At 41.0% G+C, this 27,699-nt stretch overlaps 1 pseudogene across 1 annotated transcript in view; it reads left to right on the top strand.

Moving 5' to 3' along the window:
- LOC147494442 (uncharacterized) overlaps positions 1 to 27,699 on the top strand; it is a 43,542-nt pseudogene that overhangs the window by 10,516 nt on the left and 5,327 nt on the right. The window contains exon 5 of the transcript XR_015199527.1: positions 34 to 214. The product of XR_015199527.1 is annotated as an uncharacterized LOC147494442 (transcript). The remainder of the gene's footprint in view (positions 1 to 33; positions 215 to 27,699) is intronic.

The raw sequence follows: 27,699 nt of genomic DNA on the forward strand, positions 1-27,699 counted from the left end.
GCAATTTAAGAGATTTTGTAATTCTGTTTTCAGTGCGATGATTTTTAACACGATTAAGGAAGGAAAGATTGTTCCACCATAAGTAACAGTCAAATTGATTCAAAGAGCAATTGAGTCAAGTAACAACTATAAGTTTCTCCCTGATGGTTTCCCAAGAAGTGAAGAGGACCACGTTGCTTTTAAAAAAATAATAAGTCTCTTCCTATCTCTCTGAGTTCTTTATGAAGAGCCTAGCAAAAGAAAACCTTAGTTGAAGAGTGTTAGGGAATAACGATACCAATCGATCCCCACTACACATATAACTTGTATTTGAACCAACAACAATCTCCAGACAATTCTAAATATTCACTACAACCAATCTAGCTTGCCCAACTCTCTAAATAACTATCAACAACAAATAATAATGTAAAAAAGATAAAGCATACCACAATACAAAGATATACCATGGTTCGGCCAATGGTGCCTACTTCCACAAGAGCTAATCCTTTTATAAAGTGGGAAGAAAGATTACAATCACTCATTTCAGTCTCTCACCTTACTAGATCACTCTTTTCTCTTTACATGCTTTTCTCTCTGTAAAGATTATCTCTCAATTTTGATCTCTCTCAAAATTGGGTTTCTGTTTCGTGACTTCTCTTTGTTTCTTGTGTGTTTAGGTTTTGCCAAAAACTCCAAAACTTATACCTTAAACTTGCGGTTTTGCAAAACAGAAATTTCGACGAATTTAGCCCTAAGCACATGTGCACCCTCAGACAGGCCAAAAATAGTGCGCGTGCGCCGTCTTCAAATCATGCAGAAAAAAATCCAGTATTGATGTCTATGAAAAAGTTGAGAAAAAAAACTATCTTCTTTTTCTCCAATGCTCCTTGGGTAATACTAGTTTCGAGCATTCGCTCGCTCAAACTTCTTTATGCAAACATCACCGGATTCTCTCTCTCTTCCTCATGTGAGGGATAACTCCAACAATCTCCCCCTCCCGAACAGTGAGGGGGATACCTCCATGCAATTTCCAAATCAACAGGAGGAGTTTGCTACCATTCCAGGGGTAGCACAACAAACATCAAACTTACCTTTCGGTAAGACTTTGGTCATCATATCCGACCCGTTCTTGTCAGTATGGATCTTCTCAATGCACAAATACTTGTCTTCGAGAACTTCTCTAATCCAATGATAACGCATATGTATGTGCTTGGATCTAGAATGAAAACTCAGATTCTTACTCAAATGGATGGCGCTCTGACTGTCACATAAAACTAGTTCATCAAAGAACCTCTTCATCCATAGCATCTCTTTGCAACACTATGTGGCTACAATATACTCGGCTTTAGTAGTGGAGAGGGCAACACACCTTTTCAACTTAGATTGCCAAGAAACTGCTCCCCCTGTAAAAGTAACCAGATAACCGGAGGTGGACTTCATCGAGTCAACATCACCTGCCATGTCTGCATCAGTGTAGCCTTCAAGCAAGGGCTTATTCCCGCCGAAACACAAACAAGCTTTGGAAGTGCCCTTGAGATATCTCAATATCCACTTAACACCTTCTCAATGCTCTTTACCCGGATTTGACAGAAATCGGCTTATAACACCAATGGCGAAAGCAATATCCGGTATTGTACACACCATTGCATACATCAAGCTGCCCACTGTGGATGCATAAGGAATCTTTTCCATTTCATTCTGCTCATACTCACCTTTTGGACACATACATTTGGTCATATGGAATTGGCCACCAAGCGGACAACTGACTGGCTTCGCATGATCCATGTTGAATCTCTTCAACACTTTCTCAATGTAGCTTTCTTGAGAAAGTCACAACTTCCCACTATTTCTATCGAGAGTGATCCGCATCCCAAATATCTGCTTTACTTGACCCAAATCCTTCATCTCAAAAGACTTACTCAATTCTTTCTTCAGCTTGGATAACTTGTCAATGTTTTGGCAAACTATCAACATATCATCCACATACAACAAGAGCACTATAAAATCCCCATCTGGAAATTTTTGAACAAACACACAATAATCGGAAGCAGATTTTTTGTATCCATGCTTCACCATAAAGGAATCAAACTTTATGTACCACTGTCTTAGTGCTTGCTTCAACCCAAACAAACTCTTTATCAGTTTGCATACTAGGTGCTCCTTGCCTTTGACCTTAAACCCCTCTGGCTAGTCCATGTAGACATCTTCTTCAAGGTCTCCATGAATAAAAGTTATCTTGACATCTAGTTGCTCAACCTCTAGGTTCATACTTGCGGTCATACCCAAAACCACCCTGACAGAAGTCATTTTAATTACAGGAGAGAAAATTTCATCAAAGTTAATACCTGTCCATTTACCGAATCCCTTCACTACAAGGCAAGTTTTGTGCCTTGGGGTGTGGATTGTTCTCCTCATGCTTGACTTTGTAGATCCACTTATCCTTGAGAACTTTTCTTCCTTTCGGTTTCTCAACTAAGTCATAAGTGTGATTCTTATGTAAAGAATACATCTCATCATGGATGGTCTTCAACCACTTCTCTTTGTCTGTACCTTCAAGAGCCTCTTGATAGTACATAGGTTCCCCACCATCAGATAGTAAAACATACATATGTGGTGGATACCTGGTTGAAACTTGTCTCTCTTTGTTAGACCTCCTTGCCCCATTTTCTTGTGGCTCAGGAGGATGCACTTCTGCTTGCTTAGGTGGTGGTTCATGCACTCATCTACATCTTCTATATCAATAGGTTATATCCCATCATGAGCAATAGGATCATCATCATGAGCTTCAAACTCATGGTTCTTTACATTCTCAATGCCTTCTGCACGTTCCATAGTAGGAATTTCTGGTTCTGAATCAACAAGATCATTAGTGAAAGCTTCTAGCTTCCCACCTTCCTCAAAGTCTTCTATGGTTTGGTCTTCCAAGAACAAACATCTCAACTTTGGATTACCTTCTTGTTAATCGGATCATAGAGTTTGTAGCCAAACTTTTCATCCCCATAACCCAGAAAAATGCACTGCTTGGCTTTATCGTCAAGCTTGGATCTCTCATCCTTGGGAATATGAAGAAATGCCCTACACCCAAATACCTTCAAGAATCCATAATCAATATCTCTGCCTGACCATACTCTCTCTGGATAATCACTATTCAGAGGTTTTGACAGTATAGGTTGATCACATGTATGACTGTGCACATTGCTTCTACCCAGTAACTTCTCGATAACTTAGAGTGAGACAACATGCATCTCATCCTCTCTACAATGGTACGATTCATCCTCTCGGCTATACCATTTTGTTGTAATGTCCTAGGAACGGTCTGCTTATGACGAATCCCATGACTATGACAATACTCTTTAAACGGCCTTATGTACTCACTCCCATTATCTGAGCGAATACAATTCAAAGACTTCCCTGTCTCTCTTTCCACCATGTTGTGGAATGTCTTGAACATGCCAAGTACTTCATCCTTAGTCTTCAGACTATATGCCCATATCTTTCTTGATGCATCATCAATGAAAGTCAAGAAGTACAAAGCTCCCCTATGGGACTTTACTCTCATAGGACCACATAAATCAGTGTGTACAAGCTCAAGGACATTATCATTTCTATGAGACGGGAATCTTTGGAAAGACACCCTGTGTTGCTTTCCTACCAAACAATAAGTACATCTATTTAAATGCGTACCTTTAATGTTTGGCAAGAACTTCCATGCTTTTTTCTCCCATATGACACAGTCTCTTATGTCATAGTTCGGAGGAAACTTCTTCTTCTGCCGCATTTACTTCTACTTTATACAAACTAGCATGTGTCTTGTAAAGAGAGCAAGTTTTCTTCCCTTTGGCTGCTACAATGGAACCTCTGCTCAGTTTTCATACCCCGTTACCAAATCGAGTTTAGAAAGCCATCATCATCTAACTTACCAGTGGAAATTAGGCTTAGCCGAATGTCAGGGACATGTCTTACATCCTTGAGTGTCAAGGTGTAGCCGACATTGGTTTCTACATGAACATCACCAATGCCTACAATCTTTGAGACGCCGCTGTTACCAATCTTTACCTCACCAAATTCACAGCAGTTGTAGGTAGTGAAGAATCCCCTGTGCGGTGTGACATGATAGGATACTCATGTATCTATCACCCACTTTGTATCTTGGCATGAGGTACTAAGACAGCACACACCACATTCGACACAATTCCCACTAGACCATCGTCGATTAGTGCGGCAGTATCTCTGCCTGTGTTTCCGTTCCTCTGTACCATGTCTTCATGTACACAGTTATTCTTCTCATCCCTCTTCAGTGTTCTGCACTCATACCTGAAGTGACCCTTGGTGGCACAATAGTAACACTGTCTCTCTGCCTTAGAAGTTCTAGCTTCACCCCTAGATTTGCTTCTACCATCACCTCTAGAATGAGATGGTGTTCTGCTCTTACTTCTCCCCCGCTTCTCTGTGACAAAGATCTCTGAGTGAGAGGAGCTGCTTCTTGAACCCCTTCTTGTCTCCTCATTCAACAATGCCCCAGTAGCCATCTCTATGGAAATAACTCCATCCTTAGCGGCTCCATTAAGAGAAAATGCTAAAGTTTCCCAACTGTCGGGTAGAGAGTTTAATAGGAACAAAGCCTCAACTTCGTCACCCATATCAATCTTCATCAAATGCAACTGATTGATGGTATTCTGTACTTCATTAAGATGTTCAAACATTGAAGAACCTTCTTTGTACTTCGTGTTAGCAAACTACTTAACGAGCAACACTTTGTTTTAGGCCGACTTCCTCTCATAGAAGTCTTGGAGTTTCTTCCGTTAAGCCAAAAGTGGTCGTCTCTTGGGATACATGGTAGAAGACACTATCATTTATCCACTGTTGAATGTACCCCAATTGCTTTTCTGTCAAGCTTATTCCACTCAGCCACATCAGCCTTATCCGGTTTTATTCGGTTTTCTCAATGGGTTGTGCCAAGTCCTTGCAGTATATCAAGTCTTCCATCTTGGCTTTCCAAATGGTGTAGTTCGCTCTATTCAGACTAGTCATGTAAGTGTTTACGGAATGGTCCATCTCTACAAGCTATTTTAACTCAAACCTTCTCTCGGGAATTTTATCAAATGCCTTCCGGGCAAGGTTTGGATAACAACCTAAATTAATCTAACCTGGTCTATGATACCACTTGTTAGGGAATAACGATACCAATCAATCCCCACTACACAGATAACTTGTATTTGAACCAACAACAATCTCCAGACAAATTCTTTTTTTTTTGTAATAACTAGGGGTTCAGGCTGCCCCAACCTTTTATTTAAAGCAAGTTCTAAGGTACATTTTTCCTTATTTATCCCCCTTGATCATATCATTAAGTTTGTGATCCAATGGGGGAATAAAGTACAAAATACCATTACATAGTTCACTACTCACTCTTTTGACAGATAATCTGCCACTACATTACTCTCCCTTAACACATGTTTGACTGTTACTACCTTAAACTTCAACATCTCATCATGAATGTGAGCTACTATGTTCCTGCAATGCCACGGTGGTTTCTCCTTCCTATTTAAAATTTGGACTCCCTGTAGAGAATCCGTTTGCACTTGGACCTTTCTTATGTTCATTTTTATCGACCTGCTAGCCCCTTTTGAATTCCCAAGAGCTCCTGATACAACACGCGCATTTTTTAAGAGAACTGCCACAATACGCCATCAACACATCACCTTTCCAGTCCCTTAGCGCACCCCCATAAGAAGCCTTTCCATTTTGTACTGAACCATCAGAATTGAAAGCAATCATACTTGCTTCCGGTTTGTACTGAACCATCTCCAGACAATTCTAAATATTCACTACAAACAACATAGCATACCCAACTCTTTAAATAACTATCAACAACAAATAATAATGTAAAGAAGATAAAGCATACCACAACACAAAGATATACCATGGTTCGGCCAATGGTGCCTACTTCCACAAGAACTAATCCTTTTATAAAGTGGGAAGGAAGATTACTGTATATGGCATATTCATGACAAGAGAGGTTAGTGGGGCAAGTGGGCGGATGCAATATAGAAAAGAGAAAACATGCAGTAGTGGATCAGATTCGCGGAACCCTAACTGCAGGGAAACCGCCGCAACACGTGAGGAGTCAGGGGACACTAGATGAAAGAGAGATCAACGAACCACAAGAAGTGGTTAGAGAAAGAGAAAGAGAAAGAGATATAAAGAAAAAGAAAGTGGAGAGGAGGGAAGGAAAAAGAAGAAAAAGACATGAGAGTAGAAAAAAGAAAGAAGAGTAAGGAATTAATACAAGTAATCCCATAGGTTATAATAACAGTAGATACATTTGGCACTGTCTGTGAGGACCGAAAGAAAATGGCCACTGTAGCGAAAAGAGGAGTAGGGAGACCTAAGAAAGCAACAGTTAGAGAGGCGGTTGAGGAAACATAGAGCGCTGAGATGGAAAGGGTAGGAGAGGAAGAGATATCTGATGTGGTGGCAGACACTACCAGACTTCCCCAGGAGGAGATAGTTAGGCTACGGAATGAGAATGACGAGTTGAGAAAGGAGAGAGACTACACATGGCAAAACGGAGTAGGGGGATCATCGGAGTAGTGAAGTGGAGGGGGAGAATGAGGAGTACCCGCCACCGAACGTAGAACAAACGGCGGGTATCACATTAGAGGTAGTATAGGCTATGATTGAGAAAGATAGGGAAATGAACTGCGTAGCAGAAAAAGCGAATCAGAGCGTTATGCAGAAGGAGGTTGCAAGCCTCAACAAAAATCCGCTTGCAGATTCGATATGGAATTCGGAAGTGCCTAAGAGGTTCTCCCAACCCAGATTTGAGAGGTATGATGGGAAAGGAGACCCGACTGATCACTTGCACCACTTTCAGCAACAGATGTCGTTATGGCAGGAGAATAAGTATGATGGGCTTCGCTACATGATGTTCCCCGCCAGTCTTAAGGGGGGAGCCTTAGATTGGTATTACAGGTTGGCTTCACGAAGCATCATAAGGTTTGAAGAACTGGAGCGCACATTTTTTGACCACTTCATACACCATAAAAGAAGGGTGGTTGATATCACGGCTTTGTTTAACATAAAACAAAGGTCCACGGAATCATTAAGAGAGTTTCTGTGTAGGTTAAAGGAGGAGACACTGAGAGTGGAAAATTTGGATGAACATATAGCGGTCATAGCCTTCCAGCACGGCTTGAGGTCGGGCACTAGAGTTCATGAGTCGGTTTCCAAAATCGAAATCACTTCTTTGCATGCTCTGTATCCAAAGGTAGAAAAATACATATGATACGAGGATATAATGCAGAGGAATGCGAAGGAACAGAAAAGATCAGGGAAGACAGTGCAGGCTGTCGACAGAGATGACCGAAAGGGAAAAAGTATGATAGAAGAAAGAGAGAGAGGATCGTATAGAGGGGAGAGCCGAGGTCCAGAGAGGACGGGGGACCGAGGCAGAAAGGATATCCGAGAGAGGAAGCCATACCGCAAAATCGAACAGACTCCACTCAACAGGCCCTTAGAGGAAATCTTGCCTCTAATTAAGGGGCAACAATATTTTGAAGGTCCATGGAGTACACCCGTGGAAGTAGAGAGGAAACCATTCTGCGCATATCTTCAAATAAGGAATCATGCCACTAATGAATGTTATGCCTTGAAGTGGTTAGTGGAGAGAATGATTGAAAAGGGTATGCTTATGGAGTTTGTCGTTCGTCAAGCCGAGAGAGTGCCAGCTCCGACTAGAATTTTAGGTACCATCAATGTCATCTTTAGTGGAGAAACCCTGGGAAGAAATGCACACAGAGAAAAGATAAGAAAGACAGCGAGTTTACAACAAGTGAATGAGGTGGTGATCATACCGCGGTTAGTTCGCGGAACCGCGATGGGTGAGGAAAGCATAATGTTCACCCCAAAAGACTTAGAGTCAGTAATTTCCCCGCATGAGGATGTATTGGTGATTACTATAGCGATGGGCAATTATATGGTAAAGAGGGTGTTGATAGACTGCGGAAGTTCAGTGGACTTGTTATTTAAGGGGGCCATGGAGGAGATGAATATCGGTAGAAATCAGTTAAAAGCTCCTCAAACCAATCTGTATGGGTTCAACGGCAGTATGCCAAAGCCCATGGGGGAATTGATGCTACCAGTTACAGTAGGTCCGACAACGGTATTCACCAGGTTTATGGTGGTGGACTTTAGTTCCCAATATAATGGCATTCTAGGGAGAAAATGGATCCACAAAATGAAGGCCATTCCGTCAACATTTTACCAAGTGATCCGCTTCCCTACTAATGGGGGGACATATGAGATAAGGGGGGATCAAGTGGCAACGCAGAACATCCATCAGGTTACTATAAAGGGTATGGTCTGCAGAACGAAAGGGGAAGGGTTGCCACACGAACCAGGATCAGCATAACAATTATAGGAGGGAGCGGAAGTAGAAGTGTACGAGCCTCCGCTGGGGCTGAAAACTTTGGATGAGTTGGAGGTAGTGAACCTTGGAGGGGGAGATGAGGAAAAGTTTACATCGGTTGGAGCTGACTTGCCGGAGGAATGGAAGTGTAAGTTGGTGCAGTTTTTGACAGAAAATACCTATATATTTGCATGGGTAATTGAGGATATCACGGGTTTATACCCAGAGTATACCTGTCATCACTTACATATGAATGAAGATGCTAAGCCAGTAAGACAAAAAATGAGAAGCATAAGGCCCAAATACACTGAGGGGATTCGCAAAGAGGTTATACGAATGAAGGGGGCGGGAATAATAAGGGAAGTAGAGTTTACAGAATGGTTGTCGAATGTGGTCGCGGTACCAAAAAAGAACGTCAAGGTTAGAATGTGTGTTGACTTTACAGATGTCAACAAGGAATGCCCAAAAGATTGTTACCCAATGCCCCAGGTGGATGAGTTAGTAGATAGAATGGTAGGATTCAAAGTTTTTTTCCTTCATGGATGCATCGATGGGATACAATCAGGTCACGATGTTCGGGCCAGATCAGGAGAAAACCACCTTTGTGGTAGAGGGTAGTACCTATTGTTAGACCAGGATGCCCTTCGGCTTAAAAAATGCAGGGGCTACCTTTCAGCGGTTGGGAGAAAAGATGTTCGAAGGCAAGATTTGAAAGGGAATTGAAATATATATTGACGACATGGTGGAAAAAAACATGTCAGAAAAGGAACACTTAGAAGGCCTCCGTGAGACTTTTGGCATACTGCGCAAGCATAAGCTGAAACTTAATCCCGAGAAATACATATTTGGGGTAACTTCCGGAAAGTTTCTGGGTTACATAGTCACCCACCGCGGAATAGAAGCGAATCCAGAGCAGATTCGATCGTTGATTGAAATGGTGTCACCATAGAATGTGAAGGAAGTACAAAGTCTGGCTGGGAGAGTCGCGACACTTAATAGATTCATTTACAAGTCGTCGGACAAATGCCGACCTCTATATCGCTTGCTGAGAAAAACACTTGATTTCCATTGGACCGTGGAATGTGAAGGAGCCTTTCAAGAGTTGAAGGATTATCTAGGGAAGGCACCCTTGCTATCACGTCCGGAGCAAGGAGAAAAGTTGCATTTGTATCTGGGTGTTAGCGATTACACGATAAGTTCAGTTCTGGTGATGGTGATCGACAAGATAGAAAAGCCAGTTTACTTTCAAAGCAAAACCCTACTGGATGGGGAGACCCGGTACAGTAGGATTGAAAAGTATGCTTTGGCTTTGATATTCTCAGCTCTTAAGTTGAAGCCTTACTTCGTAGCTCATTCTGTGGTGATAGTAACAAATTTGCCTCTCAAGCAAGCGTTGAAGGCCGAGAAGTCAGGTGTGATGCTGAAATGGGCGGTATTACTCAGTTCTTATAAGATTACATACCAAATCAGGATGGCAGAAAAGGCACAAGCCATGGCGAAGTTTTTGGCCGAATTTCGGGGAGAGGAAATGGTAATGGAATCTGAAGAAGAGGTTAGACTACCCACATGTTGATATCACAGGGGTATTTTTGGCCCCATATGAAGAGAGATGCCACAGAGTACGCCAAGAAATGTGAGAAATGCCAAAGGTTTGCATTGTTCATACATTCACCAGCTGAGCCCTTGCATAATGTGTTTAGCCCTTGGCCGTTCGCCATGTGGGGACTGGATATTGTAGGGCCTCTACCCATGTCGAGCGGAAAAAGGAGATTTATGTTAGCCGCTACTGATTATTTTACCAAATGGGTGGAGGGTGTGGCTTTGCAATAGGTTAAGGAAGAGAATGTGAAGAAGTTCTTATGGGACAATATCATCTGTAGGTTCGGGCTGCCACATACGATCATCGCGGATAATAGAACTCAATTTACTGGGGGAAAAGTGCGAGAGTTTTTTTAGGCGTTTAGGGTGAAGCAGGGGTTCTCAGCCCCCTACAATCCTGAGGGGAATGGACAAGCTGAGGCATCGAACAAAATCATAATGGATAATTTAAAGAGAAAATTGGAGGAGTGAAAAGGCGCGTGGGCGGACGAGTTGAATCACGTGTTATGGGCTTATCGTACCACACCGTGGATATCCACTAAGGAATCACCATTCGCAATGGCATATGGAGTAGAGGTCGTCATACCAGTAGAGATGATAGTGTCCATGACTAGGACCCAGGCTATGGAAACCGGAGTGAATGAGAGAATATTAGCTACTGATTTGCATCTCATTGAATAAAGAAGAGAAATAGCCCGCATTCGGTTGGAAGAATACCATAGAACCTTACAGAGACAGTATAATAAACGGGTGAAACCACGATCTTTCAAGGTGGGAGACTACATGCTGAGACGAGTTACCCCGACTACCAATTCAAGAAGGAAAATGAAGGAAAGTTAGGTCCAAACTGGGAGGGACCTTATGTCATCAGGGAGAAGGGTAATTCTGGAATGTATGGATTGCAGACTGCGACAGGGGACAAGATAGAGAAGTCGTGGAACATTAGACTGTTGAAAAAGTTCCATGAGTAGAGTTTTTTATCTAGTCTTTTAAATACGGAGTACCGTAGTTAAAGCTATGTGAACAGGGAAATGATGTTTTATGTTAAAGATTATTATGTCGATGAATAAAGAATGCACTTCCTTCAAATTTGTCGAAATATAAATTTGAGAAAATCAAACTTAGGGGCAAATCGAGTTGGCCCACCAGGCTTCACAACCACCCAAAGATAGCGGGGGAGTTTAGCCCTTCGCGGACCACGAGTCCGAATCAAACTTGGGGGCAAATTGGACCAGGCTCACAGTCCAAAGACAAATGAGCCTTCATGGACCACGAGTCCAAATCAAACTTGGGGGCAAATTGAGTTACCCCACCAGGCTTCACAGCCATCCAAAGACAGTAGAGGGGATGAGCCCTTCGCGGACCTCGAGTCCGAATCAAACTTGGGGCAGAGAAAAGCCCCCACCAGGCTACATAGCCGCACAAAGACAGCAGGGGGGGGGATGAGCCCTTCGCAAACCATGAGTCCAAATCAAACTTGGGGCAAATTGAGTTGCCCCACCAGGCTTCACAGCCGCCAAAAAATAGCCGGGATGAGCCCTTCGCGGACCACGAGTCCGAATCAAACTTGGGGGCATAGAAATGCCCCACCAGGCTACACAGCCGCACAAAGACAGTGAGGGGGATGAGCCCTTCGGGGACCTCGAGCCCGAATCAAACTTGGGGCAGATAAAAGCTCCCACCTGGCTACACAGCCTCCCAAAGACAGCGGGGGGGATGAGCCCTTCGCGGACCACGAGTCCGAATCAAACTTTGGGGAAAATTGAGTTACCCCACCAGGCTTCACAGCTGCCCAAAGACAGCCAGGGGGGGGGGATGAGCCCTTCATGGACCACGAGTCCGAATCTAAAAATGGGGCAAATTAAACGGCCCCCAAAGGGCTTCAAAGCCAACATAAACCTCAGAAGTAATGCAATTGAAATTAGACAGACTAAGAAATTTGGGATCTCATATCATGAGAAAGGGGAAGATGGAGAAACAAGTTTGATTGATGACCTGCTGGGCTTACCCAGAAATCCAGACAAAGAGACATGTACACAAATACAAAAAGTATAACTGATAAACATAAAATTTGATAGTCTACCTACGAAATGAACGATGCAACTCAAAACGTAAGTAAACTAAAACTATTTATGATCCTATATGCTTATCAAAGATTTCTCTACTCTCAATCCTATGAGATATAGTGGAGTAGGAAGTTCGTTCCACTCCTACTGCTCTAGCATGGAATTGTTTTCTAATCTAATTAATCGGTCTTTAAGTTAATGAGAGCTTTACGAAGGTGTGTTATACTACGATACCTATATGAAATTGATTATGTTGAATCTAACTACGAATGCTATGGAATATGATTGTTTTGAATCTAGATAAAGGATTAGAAGGGAATTGAATCCACCTTAAATCCAACTTAATAGCCTAGCATAGATTCTTGTATCTCGATTCTTACGTTCTTACGGCAAGAAATTCGAGTTCTAATCCCTAGTGTCCATGACATTTCTACCGAGTACTAACTAGCATGTGAGGTCGTCCCACCCATTCTCATGGAGAATCACGACTTTCTAGATTGGAATAGATTCTACAATGCTTCTACACTATACCACTAAGTTTTCATCAAGGCTTCATCAACCCCTCTAATCGAAGTTTTAGCCTTGAATCATTCCGCAAACATTCCCATATGAATCTAAACTAAACATATTATCAAGATTCGAAATTTACTAATCTAAACTAACGATAATAAAATTCTAATTAACAACTAAGTAATGGTAACCAACAATAATTAAAACTAGATCTAATAGATTGAAATAACATAATTCGAAATTGATAAAATAATTATTTTATTTATCTAATCAATCAAGAACAATGATTCAAAGACTTAATCTAAAACAAGAATTGAAATTGAACTAAACTTAATTTAATTAATAAAACTAGATCTAGAATTATCTATATTGTTTTAGGTCTAACTAGCTACCATTAACAAAGAGCTAAGCTTTGGTTTTTATATGTCCAGATCCAAAAATCGTGCATGGGCTTGGAGCCATGTTTTGGGCCAGAGAATCAGGCCCAAAACCCAATTCTTTCAGTCCAAAAAGGCCTCTTCAGCTGCAGTTGGGTTCAACAGACTTTTCGTCCACTTTTGCTCCTCTGATTGGGTCAAGGCTTAGACCATTGGAAAGCTCTTTCCGAGCCGGTCGTTTTGACATAAGGTAGGCCCAATTATGAGGTCTGAGTCCAAAGATACGGCTTTCGGAAGTTCTCGCTTAACTTCTTTGGTTTTTCAGCCCCGTCGACTTTTCAGCTTTTGACCGGGCTTTAGAAAGGCTTTGTCTTCTTGAATCTTGGCCTTTAATCATGGAACTCCTTAGTAACCGACCTTAGCTCCTTTATCTCACTAAAGTGGCACATTTCTGCACATAATGGACTTTGAAACCTAAAATGCATAAAAACACGTGTCGTGTTAACTCTTAATTATTACTCACATAATTGGTCTAAAAGTATGATCAAGTAGGGTTAAAACTACAGTTTTGGGCTCTTATCAAACCACCCCAAACAGCATTTTGCTTGTCCTCAAGCAAAGATGAGAAATTAGAATAAGTGACCAAAAATGGAGTTCTATCTAGTCTCGTTTATTTGAGCTGCGATTGCATTGACCATATGCAACAAGGCCTTAAACCACTAGGAATTCCCTAGTGGATGAGTTATAGCCTCGTGAGAGTTTTCTAGTGAAGGTACTCACAAACTTCAACTATACTACAACGACTAAGAAATAAAACTATTGTTTCCTCATTTATGTCCCAACTATCTATACATCTCACTAGCAATTGAATAAGAATAACTAAGTCAAAATCCTAAGCTAATACATGCATAATAATCAATCATTTATGATACAAATATAAATACTACGAGTAATACTATGAAATGCCTAGCGGTTTCGTTTTAAAAACTCGAATAGCGTCCCCAAGTAGGTCCTCACATAATTGTCAAGACGAAAACCACTCGATTTTTCCGCTCAGTTTAAGCTACTCCAATTGGCGATGGGCACACTTTACCTTACAATCTCATTGACAAACAAGGAAGTTGGAGTCGATCAAACACATCTGCCACTTACTATCACACTAACCTATTCCTAATTGAGCTAGAGGTCTTTAGTAGGTGTTGCGGGGATTAGGAGATGGTTTAAGAAGGAAGGAAATGGATATTCAAAAAGGACAAGTCTGAGATAGTAGAGTCTTCATATTATGTAACTTAGAGAAAACCTTATTATTTACTTTTGCTTCTACACTTTGTTTCCATCCTTAGCCATATATTTTTTTTCTTTTTCTTTGGCTTTTGACTCCTTTTATTCTATTTTTTTGGAGTTTTTATGTTATTTCTATTTTTATTTTTCTTTTCTTTGGATGGAAACTTCTTTTCTTTATTTTCTGAAGCAATTAACTAACTTTTGTTTACACCGTTTTCTCTTCTTCTTTCTTCCTCATTCTATTCTCAGACTTATTCTAGATTTGGTTTTTTTTTTTTTTTTTTTTTTTTTTTACAGGGTAAAGGATTTGTGGTTTATGGAAGGCTAAAGAAAGGCTCAGAGGGGCGACTAGCGGAAAATAATTTATAGGTTTGAATATCTAGCTATATCGATCCAAAGAGGGCCTAAATTCTCGCTTAGGATATGGCATAGTGATCAAACAAGTGGACGTGTGATTTCTCTATCCGGATTTTACTTCTCCCTTGTGTCATTTCTCAAATGTTTCGCTCATATAAGGCTTTAGGCTATATTCTCACAGGATTTGTAGAATAAGTACTCTAGCCTAGATTTCAGAAACTTACTGCTAACAATCATAGATACTCATGTAATATATATATAGATAGATGCAAAAATTATTACCTACATATTAACCTAAGTTTCTAACAATTATTATGATGCAAAAGCTACGTGAGACTTCTAGATTGTTAAGAGCATAGAGAAAGAAAACAATACCAATATTCCTAAGTGTATAGCATAAACTTATTTATTTATATTTTTGAAATTTTTGAAACTTTAACTAGAAAACAAATGCATATTATACATATCTATATCCTAACAGATGCCTTTTAATTACACGTGTTTCTATGCCCCCACCCCAACAAGAATCATGCTTTGTCCTCAAAGTATTGTAAATAAAGAGGGTAGGAAAAATACCATTGAAACGCGTGTGAAATTCGGGAACATCTGCAAAACAAAGTTAGAACGCGTGCTAATATATGAAATAAAACCGACGCTTGAACTCTATAAGAGTTCCACCCATTATGGGGTTAACCGAATTAAATTGCTTGGGACATAAGCAGACACTAACAAAACTAAAAACTAACCTTATCTCCCGCTTAAGCATCCTCTTCCTCGTTAGTGAGACGAGGTTCCTTTGCATCCTGCCAGTCCATTGTAATTTGCCAAGCTTGCCGACAGTTATCATCTACTAATGCTAACCTGTTAAGTGTTAACATGTCTGATGGAATGTACGGGGCAACCAAATGAGGCTGCACCTGCCATCCCAGCCAAGTCATTATTCGCAACGAGCGAACCACCCGATTGGTGGGTCTCATGACTTCAACCCTTTTCCAATTTGTGAATTGTGCACAGAATACAGGTAAACAACTACGCATGATGCGGCTTACTAACACAGGCATAAGAAGATACTTACGCTTCATGGTTTGGGCTCTCTTAAGACTAGCGACTAATACTCGGGGAATGTCATATTGGCGATGTCCCTCAGCTAAAGCGAGGAAAATGTCACCAAAGAGATCTTGTTTGCGAAATGAACCGCCATTCCCCAAAATATTCATCGGGATGAATAACATGGTGGTGCCTACGCTTTAGGAAAGGCTACCAAGGGCAATGCTATATCGCCCACGGTCCATTACTTCCGAAATACCCTCCCCATAATACTCATGGAAATATGTATAATCATAAAGATATGCATTATCGGTCATATATGCCCATGTGTGAACAGGATCAGGTATTGGTAATTCTGAAACTAGAGCGACCACATTTTTATCGAATTGATGTGTCGTGTCTTCGACTACGACAGAGAATTCTTGTTCTCCATCCTGATTACAATAGAATTTAACATGGTCGTAGAAATAAGCAGTAAGCTGTGGTGAATATGAATCGTCATCACTTACTAGTAGATGACGCCATCCTAACTGCAGGATTTTTTGTCGGAACCAATGTCCATAGGTCTCGGTGCCCAACACATCTTTGAAGGACTATTCAGGTATGACTATAGGAGATGTTATCACAATAACTCTTTGAATAGCTCCACAAAAATCCTGGAATGACCGTCTGAAAATTGGAATTTTCCGCGTTAATGCGAAGGCGGCATGCGCTCATATAGAGCCGTGATGGTAGCTTCGTGTGTTAATGCTTTTACAATTTTTTGCATGGTCGGCCAAGGAGGGCTGGTTTAGCCTCGACTAAATTTTTCGAAAATGTAAAGCGCAGCTCGATGAGGCACGGCGCCTCAAGTCTTTGAAACCGGAGTTTAGAGCAAAAAGAAAGAAAAACTTGGAGTGGAAGGTGCGGGATGATGGTGGGATGTAGTGTGGTTTGTTAGTGTAGAAAGAAAGGAGTTTAAATAGGTTCTGAGCTACCAAAACGAATCGGGAAGTTCCCCCATTGTTTGAAGGCAATTTCCAGAAATAGAAAAATTTCAAACCCGAAAACGGAAACAAACCATTTCCATGATTTTCTATAAATCCTGGTATCTTTCATACTTGATTTAGAATAGTAACTTCTAAACTCTCCTAGATTTCATGCTACCACCACAAAAATCATAGATATGCCGATATCGGCCAAATTATCAACCTTTCCTCCAATACAACTTTACAGCAGATGATCATATAACGACTTATGCTCGGTATAAATATTTCCACCCCCAAACAAGTTGGGAAGGTGGGATTTATGATAAAACAAGCAGTACTCGAAAATAACCAATTATATTAAACATAAAATTTAAATCCAAACAACCTTAAATAAACACATTACTATTTAAATTTAACTACTGAATTAAAATTCAACTAATAAAACAATCATGAAATAACAGCGAACACAACTGATGGTGAACACCTAGTTCTGTGATGATGATAGACCCTGAGATGGAGATTGGCTTGAACCATCGTCCTTTGGCGACGACGCCATGCCTGTCGGACTCGGGCCGAAACGGAGTCCTCCACGGGTGGGTATGCGTCAGAGCATCTTTATTCGAACAAGCGGGGATTCCATCTCAAGCATCGAAAGTAATCGCATAATCGGGTTTGTTGATGCCGGTGGATAGTCTCCATGTTAGACAAGATATCGCCCAAACCCCCTTCGAAAGCATTTCAAATCTCCTCTGAAGGTTCCTTGCTTCTTTTGAACTACAATCTGCCTATCTCTCGATATTTCCACAAATACCATAAACGCATGAAGGCAGTTTGCAACACTTGCATGTGTTCTAAATTAGAATTACAATTATCTAATGCATTTTCATCCGGACATGTCATATCTTCCCTTTCATCCTCTGTCTTAACCATTTTTCTTCGCACAACGCCAAGTCTCTTGGATGCACTCCAGATAGATACTTGCATTAGAATGCAATTTGATCTTAATAGGAGCAGATCTTGGCGACGTTTCTAAAGAGAGCATGATCTTAGTGATCAATACTGGGAAGAGGCGCAAGCTCTTCCCCACTCCTCGAATCACATTAAACATTAAATCAAGGATGCAGAAATTATACTTATTTGTTTGCAAAATCTAGAGAACGTCGCGCAAATTGCAGGCCGATATCACCGACTTTGTCTTTCCCGAGGACATTCCTACCAATCCAATCGAAACGGCCGGTTGATTTGTTCTCGTGGTGGATCGGCGGACGAATGAGATGTCGGATTGTATTCACCCTCCGTGATGTTGTCCTTCATCAAAGCGTGAACTCCAAAGATAATCGATTCCCGAATTGTCGCTACCGTGTTGCTTTCAAAGCGTAATTCCTAACAGTTCGCCAACAACAACCGTTACTTCCTTCCCTCCTCGTTCCTCCTAACTTTATGAAAATCCTATCCCTTCCAATTCTCGCTTTTTATAAAACTGTTCTACCAAATCATAGTGATAGAACTCCTCAGTCGAGTACCACAGTCCGTTCCAATGCCTCTTAATCATCTCCGCGTCGTAAAATGGCGCGAAACTGTCGTAAGCAAACGCGTGTTCCGGCAAAATTCTACGTCGTAGCGCCATTGAAGTTTTGTTAGACAACTAATGGTTTTGTAGACTGTGGGGAGGCGAGTTTTGAAAAAACAACTAAAACAACGTTGGTGGCGGTGATGGCGGTGGTGGAGACTTTAATTGGTGGCTGTTTTTTTTGAGTTAGGTTGGTTTGGATGATGGTTTAGAGAAGATTTTAGGTGGATTTGATTTTCTTCTCTATCTCTATTTTTATTTTGGTGTTCAAGGTTTGCTTTAAAATTGGTAACTGGCGGATTCAAAAGGAAAACACGTGTATGTGGTGGTTTGGGAAGGAAGGAGCCTTGCGTCGTCGGTTTGGGCCCAAGCCCAATGTGAATTCTGAAATTTTCCGATTTTTCGCGCAACTTCAAATTCAATTTGCCGCTTCGTTACTGGCCCAATTTTGGCGAATGAGTTATGGAAATGATCAATAGAGAATTTCCAATCCAATGATCCATAAAATATTCAATTCCAACCATGGGTGATGTATAAGAGGGTGGAAGAACGCCTCGAAGTGCGTGTGTGACGTAAGTTATGTGAACGAAGGAAATCTAAGTTTAGATTACGTCAACCCAATTGAACTACAAGTAATGGGCCTAAGCAACACAAATGGAAAGTTTGAGCAATCCAGATAGAAAGATCGATCGCTTCATCCCCCCCAAATTTTTATTTTTGCCCAAAAAATTTGTTTAAAAAACGTGGTCGCTTAAAAGTCGATTCCCAAGACTTGTTGGATTGCTATTTCTATGATTTTAGAATTTTTATTTTATTTTATTTTTATTTTTATTTTTTTATTTTTTATTAGTTTATTATAAGAAACACGAAAAACAATAAATACATAATTCACCCCATAGAGGAACATGACTCAAAACCGGAAAAAACATGCAAAGGTGGAAACGTGGAATTATGTTAACCGTGGACTTAGGATCCGTACTTACAACCACACACTCCATAGGGCCCCCGTTTACTGAATGGTGCACTTACCACTATATGGGAGTGAAAGGAAGTACACCAAATGACAAGGTCACTCCTCATAGACAGGTCCCCGTAAAAGGACTTCCCTCTACATCGTGGGGGACGAAGTAGTGAAAATGTTTTAACCGTTGACCATTAACTTGAAAGGTACTGTTGTCATTTGGATTTACCAAGGTGATTGCCCCGTAAGGGGTGACTTCAGTAACTAGAAAGGGGCCAGACCAACGGGTTTTTAGTTTTCCTGGGAAAATATGTAGACGGGAGTTGTAAAGCAAGACCTTTTGACCGACCACAAACTCTTTGCGCAAGATTTGCTTATCATGAACACGTTTCATGTTAGCTTTATAATATTTCGCGAGATCGTAATAATCGCTACGGATTTCTTCAAGCTCATTCAATTGCAACTTGCGTTTGACACCTGCCTCATCAATATTGAAGTTAAGGCTTTTTATAGCCCACAGAGCACGGTGCTCTAATTCAACAGGCAAATGACATGGTTTCCCAAATACAAGTCTAAAGGGAGACATATCTATAGGAGTTTTGAATGCAGTTCTATACGCCGATAAGGCATCCGATAGACGCTTTGACCAGTCTTTCCTATCGGGGTTTACAGTTGTTTCTAAAATCTTTTGATTTCCTATTAGAAACTTCTACTTGTCCGCTAGTTTGTGGATGATAAGGAGTTGCTACTTTGTGTGTAACTCCATACTTTTTCACTAGGGATGCAACAACTCTGTTGCAAAATGTGTTCCACCATCACTAATGATGGCTTTCGAATGCCAAACCCACAAAAATATATTCTTTAATAAAAATACAACGGTCTTATGGTCATTGCTACGGCAAGCTAGGACCTCTATCCATTTAGACACGTAGTCCACGACAACTAGAATATAAATGAAACCGTGGGAAACTGGGAAAGGACCCATGAAATCAATGCCCCAATGCAAACGTCGAAAATTTCTACTATCAAGATTGGATTTAATGCCATCATATTACGCTTCGTGATTCGTCCAAGTTGTTGGCAACGAATACACGTCTTGCAATGCACTTGGGCATCCTTAAAAAGGGTAGGCCAATAAAATCCACATTGAAGAACTTTAGCGCCTGTTTTCATCCCACTAAAATGGCCACCACACTCTGCCATGGCGTAACGATAGAACTTCATTGTATTCCCACTAAATACAACCAATAATAATCTGATCCGCACAATACTTAAAAAATAGGGCTCATCCCAGTAGTATAACTTAACTCGCCAAGAACTTCTTACGCTCATTTCTTGACCAATTATAAGGCATAACATCAGCCGCTAAATAATTTACAATGTCGACATACCATGGTGCTGAAAAAATGGCATACGATGCTCATCGTGAAAAGAGTCCCGTATGGACTCGAATCACCGATCGCCGACATTGTTCTAGATAGGTGGTCGGCAACTACGCTTTTTGACCCCTCTTTGTCCTTTTATTTCTAATGTGAACTCTTGCGGAGAAGGATCCATCGGATTAATCTCTGCTTAGCATCCTTCTTCGCAAGAAGGTACTTAAGTGGTCGCATGGTCCGTAAACTAAGGTTTTAGAACCAACCAAATAAGGACCGAAACTTATCTAAAGCATAAATGACGGCTAAGAATTCTTTTTCTTTTTCTAGTTGAATAATTCCGTTGAGCATCGTTTAATGTTTTACTAGCATAATAAATAACAGTGGACTTATTATCTAGTTTTTGTCCCAAGACTGGACCAACCTGCATAGTCACTAGCATCATCACACATGAGTTCGAAAGGTTTAGACCAATCGAGGCTATATAATTGGTGCAGAGATTAGCAGGGCGCTTTTAAAGTTTCAAAAGCCTGCTTACGCTAAAATTAAAATCAAAGATTGCATCTTTCAAAAGCGCATTAGTTAAAGGCCTAGCTATTTTCGAAGTCTTTAATAAACCGCCTATAAAACCTCGAATGGCCTAGAAAGGCTCTAATATCACGGACCGTCCGTGGTTTAGGTAGAATTCGCTATCTTATCTAGTTTGGCCTTATCTACTTCGATGCCATCACTAGATACAATGTGACCTAGTACTATGCCCTTTTCACCATAAAATGACACTTTTCCCAGCTTTAAAACGAGGCTCTTTTCTTCACACCGTGTGTCAAAACCTTAGACAGGTTAGACAAACAAATCTGTGGAAGGAGTCTCCATAGATAGAAAAATCATCCATGAAAACTTCCATAAAGCTTCTACCATGTCACTAAATATATGAAGCATACACCGCAATCGAAGGTTCCGGGAGCATTACAAAGGCCAAAAGGCATTCGCTTATAGGCATATGTTCCAAAGGGTCATGTGAAGGTAGTCTTTTCTTGGTCATCAATATTAATAATAATCTGAAAATAGCCCGAGTAGCCATCCGAAAACAATAAAAAGCATGACCAGCCTAGGCGCTCGAAAGCATTTGATCTATAAAAGGTAAGGGAAAGTGATCCTTTTGTGTCATAGCATTTAACCGCTCAGAATCAATACACAGATCCTCCATTTCATAGGACCTTGTGTGACAACATAGTCACCCTTCCCATTTCGCACCATGGTAACTCCCCGATTTCTTAGGAACTACATGAATGGGGCTTACCCATTCGCCATCGAGATTGGGTATATGATACCCGCAAGATCGAAAGTAATCGTAAGACTTCTTCCCCTAACCACCTCTTTCATGGTCGGGTTCAAGCGATTACCGAGGTTCGCGAAAGTCTTCGCTATATCCTCCAAATGGATAATGATGAGTGCAAATATTAGGGTCAATTCCCTTAATGTCGGCTAGGGACCAACCGATCGCAGACCGATGTTCCTTAATCACCGGATTAAACTTATCTCTTCATTCTTAGATAACAGAGAGAAGATATAATTACGGATGACTACCATCCCAATCGAAAGTTGAATATATTTTAACTCGGGGAAGGGGTTTAAGACCGGGGTGGAAGGAAAATCAATAGATGTTTCGGCCGGGTCCTCATTTTGCATAATGAATACTTGCTTAGGTAGCAAGTTTTCATACTCAATATGTGGAGCAACCGGGCGTCTACAATTGGTGTGGACTCAAGGATGGTGTTGACTTCCTCTAAGTAAAGAGTCATTTACAAAATCTAAAGTTCCAAAAGAAAGGAATTTGTACATATTGTTTTCGTGAAACGTGTTGTTAAAATAATCTTGAGCTAAGCTCTCGATCATGCTAACCTCCCCATCTATAGACGGATCTGGTAATTGTTTCATCATTTTAAAACATTTACCTCAACCGTAAGATGGCCAAAAGATAAGGACATCTTACCATCGCGGCAATTTATAAAGGCGCTGGCGGTTGCTAAGAAGGGGCTTTCTAAGATGATCGGGTACAGAGTCGCCGACTCAGATCGAGGATAACAAAATCAGCAGGATAGTAAAAAATCCCGAACCTTAACAAGCACGCTTTCCACTACACCCTTAGGATACTTAATTGACATGTCCGCTAATTGCAACGTTATTTTTGTAAGTTGCATTTCCTGTAGACCTATTTGCTTATAAAAATAATATGGGAGTAAGCTAACACTCGCCCCCAGGTCTAATAAAGCGGTCGTCGTGTAGGAATCTCCTAAGGTGCATTTTACATGAGGGATCTACCAGGGTCCTTGTATACTTAACGATTCCATTATTTTCGGATAAAGTTGGGAACTGTTCAGTTAAAAAGGCGTCTTTAGGTATGTTAGTCTTACGCCTAGTAGTGCACAACTCTTTAATAAACTTAGCGTGGTTAGGGAGCTTTTTAATAGCTTCGAGAAAAGGAAGGTTTATCGTTAGATTCTTGAAAACGCTCCTAATCTCCTCAAAGTTTGTATCCCCGGGTTAGCATGGCTAACTTCTTGGGGAATGGTGGTTTTGCTCTATATTTAACGATGGGCTCGACTTGATGTGTTACCTTGGCTTTCTCGCTTCTTAGGTTGTGGTTTAACCGGGTACCTCTACCGTGGTAGGCTCTTCAGTTTCTATTTCGCATCTAATTCGATATCCGGTGTAGGAGTATCACGGGGTAACTATATGCATAGTTACTTTGTTATCAACCACTCTTCCGTGAGCGGAGAGTGGTGATGACATTTAGGTCGCCTACTATTGTCGTTTTTCCGTACTAGTATTACCGCTTACCTCAAAGGCCGTGGTTGGTTGTTTTAGGTTTGGTATCACTTGTCCCGAAACACGCCTTTTGGTTGGGCTTTCTCTTGGGCTAATTGTTGTATGCCCCGATTTATGGATTGTAAGATCTATTGATTTGATTGAGTCATTGATTGGAAAAGTTGTTGGGTAACCTATATAAAGGCCGATACGGTCCGGGTTGTGTAGGTGTAGTAGTCACAGTGGTGGTGGACTGAACTATCTCACGCTTGATTATTTATGGGTGGGTTGTGATAGTTACTATGGTTAACCGAACGATACCTCTATTGGTATTATAACTATTATAATTACCCCGACCTTGTGCTAAACCTTGTCGTGGTTTAGGCTTTTGCTGTTATAATTATTATAATTTCCCCGACTTAGTCCCCGGCCTTGCCTAGGTGGAGCTTGATTATAGTTGTTTGCTTGCCTAACATTTTGGTTATTGTACCTCGGAGGTGAAACTTGTTGATTGTTTCCTCACAACTAAAGTTGGGATGTTGTCTCCATGGGGCATTAGGAATATGATAGTTATTAATGGAGTAAACATTATCTTGCTCTAATTGTTGTTGTTCATAGCAGAGGACAATAGGAGTCGTGGTGCTCGTGACTCAAACAGACATTATCATTACATGGGTTGGAGTTAACATTCATGACGGGATAGGCTTTTATTGAATAGAAATAGCCTCTACCTTTTTAGTTAGAGATTCGATTAAATTTTTAAGTTCGATCGGGTTTCATCTCAAACATACCGGGCGCCTTTAAATGGCTGAAGAAGAACTAGCAGAGCGGGGATATCATCACTCCCCCAATTGTTATTAAGGCTTAGTTTGTTCTTCTAAAAATTTGTAAGCCTCGAGGCTCCTTTACTTAGAAACTACCCCCATTCATTATGTCAAGGACTTCTTTATGGTGATGTTGAAGTCCTTTGAAAAAAGGCACGAACTAACGGTCTTTTGCTAGGTTATGGTGTGGACACTTTTATAAGCAGATCGGTGAAACGATTCCAAGCCTCGTAAAATGATTCGTGAGGATTATGTCGGAAAAATGAATCTTGGAAAGCATCTCATCCGCCTTTAGGGTAAAATGTTCCATAAACAAAATGAACAAGTTTAGCCCACGAGTCCACGTAATTAGGCTTTGGGCGCTAACCAAGACGCCTTTATCGGCTAAGGTGAAAGGGAATATACCTCGAGTTTAATTTGTTCCGCACCAACCGTAGGATGGTGGAATGTTGTTAGGACTTGTTCAATCCTACGACGTGTCGAGGTTTTTTCATGGTCTAATCCATGGAAAAAAGCGGGTAACAAATTAAATATGTTTGGGGAATTCAAAAATCCCCAATCGGTCTCCTAGAACAATGCAAGATTTTGGGCCATCGCCAAAGCTTTGTAGAAGTCGGAGAGAGGAGTCTCTTTCTTCACCCATTATGTCGTATGGTTGGTGGGATAGTAGTTAGAGGTGTAGTGATTGTATACTCGATATGTTTGTTTGTTGATGGTTAATTACGCTCGTGTTTTTCTCCCACCGACCTTAAATCTCATGCAAGTCTAAGTCTAAACACGAAAACAATCCAAACAATCTTGATATATTAGTATGAACCTCTAACCGAGATGCGAGGTATGGAAGAAAGGAATACCGATAGCGCCCTTGCTTCGCTTTATGAATAGTGTCTTGTTTACGCGTGTTCGCAATAACAAGTTAGAACACCGAAAAACTTAAAAAAATCAAAGTTCAAACAAAACCCGTAGAAATCCGAAAAATTTTATTGAGGGCGCGAGGGCGGATAGGCGCCGGATAGGGCGGTCTCCCTTGTTCAATGACTTACGCTGGTCAGCTCCGGTGTGAGGGCGGTCGCGCTTCGGGTCCAAGAAAATAGGGCGGGTCCCGCCGGTCGAGGGCTGGTCACCCTCGGTCCGAGGGGCTGGGTCGCTGAACATAGGACTATAGAGCGCAAGTCGCTCCTTTACAGCGCCGGGTCGCGCCAAGTGTAAATTTGTCGCGGTATTTTTCAACGCTGAAACGGATAACCACAGTATGAATTAAACAAGGGTGGGTGGGTTTAATGGGACTTAAAAATGACTAATTCTACTATGAAAACAATGCTAAAGTGCAACTAAGATGGCAGTGCGGCCATTTGATAAACGTAAAATTTGATAGTCTACCTACGAAATGAACGATGCAACTCAAAACGTAAGTAAACTAAAACTATTTATGATCCTATATGCTTATCAAAGATTTCTACTCTCAATCCTATGAGATATAGTGGAGTAGGAAGTTCGTCCACCTCTAGTGCTCTAGCATGGAATTGTTTTCTAATCTAATTAATCGGTCTTTAAGTCAATGAGAGCTTTACGAAGGTGTGTTATACTACGATACCTATATGAAATTGATTATGTTGAATCTAACTACGAATGCTATGGAATATGATTGTTTTGAATCTAGATAAAGGATTAGAGGGAAATTGAATCCACCTCGAATCCAACTTAATAGCCTAGCATAGATTCTTGTATCTCGATTCTTATGTTCTTACAGCAAGAAATTCGAGTTCTAATCCCTAGTGTCCATGGCATTTCTACCGAGTACTAACTAGCATGTGAGGTCATCCACCCATTCTCATGGCGAATCACGACCTTCTAGATTGGAATAGATTCTACAATGCTTCTACACTATACCAGTAAGTTTTCATCAAGGCTTCATCAACCCCTCTAATGGAGGTTTTAGCCTTGAATCATTCCGCAAACATCCCATATGAATCTAAACTAAACATATTATCAAGATTCGAAATTTACTAATCTAAACTAACGATAATAAAATTCTAATTAACAACTAAGTAATGGTAACCAACAATAATTAAAACTAGATCTAATAGATTGAAATAACACAATTCGAAATTGATAAAATAATTATTTTATTTATCTAATCAATCAAGAATAATGATTCAAAGACTTAATCTAAAACAAGAATTGAAAATGGAACTAAACTTAATTTAATTAATAAAACTAGATCTAGAATTATCTATATTGTTTTAGGTCTAACTAGCTACCATTAACAAAGAGCTAAGCTTTGGTTTTTATATGTCCAGATCCAAAAATCGTGCATGGGCTTGGAGCCATGTTTTGGGCCAGAGAATCAAGCCCAAAACCCAATTCTTTCAGTCCAAAAAGGCCTCTTCAGCTGCAGTTGGGTTCAACAGATTTTTCATCCACTTTTGCTCCTCTGATTTGGTCAAGGCTTAGACCATTGGAAAGATCTTTCCGAGCCGGTCGTTTTGACATAAGGTAGGCCCAATTCCGAGGTCTGAGTCCAAAGATACGGCTTTCGGAAGTTCTGCTGACTTGTGTGCTGTTTCAGCTCGCATTGACTTTTCAGCTTTTGACCGGGCTTTAGAAAGGCTTTGTCTTCTTGAATCTTGGCCTTTAATCACGGAACTCCTTAGTAACCGACCTTAGCTCCTTTATCTCGCTAAAGTGACACATTTCTACACATAATGGACTTTGAAACCTGAAATGCATAAAAACACGTAATCAGTGTTAACTCTTAATTATTACTCACATAATTGGTCTAAAAGTATGACTGTTATAGGGTTAAAACTATAGTTTTGGGCTCTTATCAATAACCAAACAGAGTATGTGAACTGTAAAAGAACAAAAGTACTAAGGTAGAAATACAAAAACACAATTTCGCTGCATCACTGTTGTCCTTCGGTCGTGTCCTGCTGAGAGGAAACTTCATCCACATCCACAACGGCGGTAGGATCATCATCCACCGAAATAGGGGAGGTGACCGCACTAGGAGTGGGTAGTGGTAGCACTGGTGTAGCAGCCTCAATTGGGGAGGTGACCGGAGTTGGAGCTGAAATTTGAGTGTCAGGTATGAGAGGCGGAGCTGGAAGCAAAGGCCAGTCCCGCAGTAAGCTCTTTAAGCTGTTGTTTAAGTTCGCGGGCAATCTTCTTCTCAGCTAAGCTTCGGAAGTGGTCCGCGGCATCCTTCACGGCCTTGTCCACAGCGGCCTGAATGGCGAGCTTATTTGTCTCCTTCTGGCTCTCCATTTTGGAAGCGACCCCCGCTACATAATCGCGATGCTTGTCTTCAACTAGCTAGAGTGCTTTTTGGGCCTTCACAACTACGATTCGAAGATCGTCCCGGTCCTTCTCAACTTGGCATACTTGGCTTTCCAACCGTCAGGCTTCTGAATCTCCTGCTTCGCGACCGATGTCCAGACTCAGCTGAAAATATAACTTGTTAACAAGGTATATAAAGAAAAAGATAGGAGAAAAGGGAAAGAGACAAACCTTTTCCCAGCCATGGTAGATAGATGCTCTATGAGATGCCAGTGAGCCAGAGT

The sequence above is a fragment of the Coptis chinensis genome, chromosome 6, assembly GCF_015680905.1.
Source record: "Coptis chinensis isolate HL-2020 chromosome 6, ASM1568090v1, whole genome shotgun sequence".
Classification (NCBI taxonomy): domain Eukaryota; kingdom Viridiplantae; phylum Streptophyta; class Magnoliopsida; order Ranunculales; family Ranunculaceae; genus Coptis; species Coptis chinensis.